Below are 1,372 nucleotides of genomic sequence, written 5' to 3'. Positions count from 1 at the left end.
GAGGGCACTTAACAACAACAACATACCAACATATAGAGTTAGAAGTATGAAGAAAAGTGTCAGAAGTTAACTAGATTTATTTTTTTAAGTACTTTAATAAGAGATTCTCTTTATTTACTTGGATCTTGCAGGGTAGACTATTCTAAATGATTAAAAACAGTTCAAGTGCTACAATCCAGAAGGACTCTATCTCAACCTGACGATTTTTATCACTTAGCCATCTGTGACCAATAATCCCTATAGAATTGTTTCAAATTTAGTCTCCAAAGTTAAATCTATGATAGAAAAAAACTGGCACCTTTTCCGTAGATGAACATCTGGATTCATTTTGAACAGGTAAGAACCAGATACCTGATATTTTAAATTTTTAATGACCATAAGGAATAATGTGGAAATACATTATTCTATTGTAAGACAGCAGAATTAATTAAATGAATTAGAAGAACACTGAAAGTGGTTGGAATGCCACAGGCCTACAAAGCTGCAGAATAGTTTTGAAGATTTATTTGTCAAATAACAGCTAAGGGGGGCGGTGGAAGGAAAAGCCCAATTTAGGATTTATAGTCTCAACTTTTGCTTAAACTTTAAAATGAGTAATTAAAAAAAAAATCTTGAAAAAGCATTTATAATGTGAATGTCTGAAAGTTAAATAACAAATATATTGTGTTACTGGAGAAAAGGTAGAGCAGACTTCATTCTCAGAGAGCCAAATGTTAAATGCCATTGAGTCAGTACTGACTCACAGCAACCCTAAACAGGGTTTCTGAGGAGCAGATGGTAGGTGTGAACCACTGACCTTGCAGTCAGAAGTCTAGTAATTATCCTATAGCACCACACCAAGAGTCCATCAATTACAGGTATATAAAAAAAATCTTTAGTTATAATAGCCTCCCTCAGACCACTCAGGGAACTAGAAGAGAAAGATTTATCAGAAGCACTTGGGTGAGTCTACTGCCAGCAGTCCTGAATTCTGGGGAAATGTACACAATTGTCCATTTTTTCCACTGGCTTTTTGTGCTTCCTTCCAATCCACTGTTGGTATCAAATTAGAATGACACTTAGGAAGTTTAAAGTTGCATCCTGACTCAGTAGTTACCTGAACAAAGTATAGAGGAGAGGAGTCTATCTTACCAGCCATTGACTGCTATGACCTCCTAGATATCCTAGGGCTGGGATTAGGATGGGGTGAGAGTTAGGTCCCAACAAGAGACAACAGCAGGGATATAAAGTAAGGAGAGATGCACAAGAATGCTCAAACTTGTAGATAGTACCCATTTGACCAAGCCTCAATGGCTTGATGACCAGAACTCGACTAGAAGAAGATATAAAAACAATTTTTAATAAAGGAAACAAGTGTAAATTGCTATAATTT

The sequence above is a fragment of the Chrysochloris asiatica genome, unplaced genomic scaffold (assembly GCF_000296735.1).
Source record: "Chrysochloris asiatica unplaced genomic scaffold, ChrAsi1.0 scaffold00206, whole genome shotgun sequence".
Lineage (NCBI taxonomy): Eukaryota > Metazoa > Chordata > Mammalia > Afrosoricida > Chrysochloridae > Chrysochloris > Chrysochloris asiatica.
Note: the sequence above shows the minus strand (reverse complement) of the source record.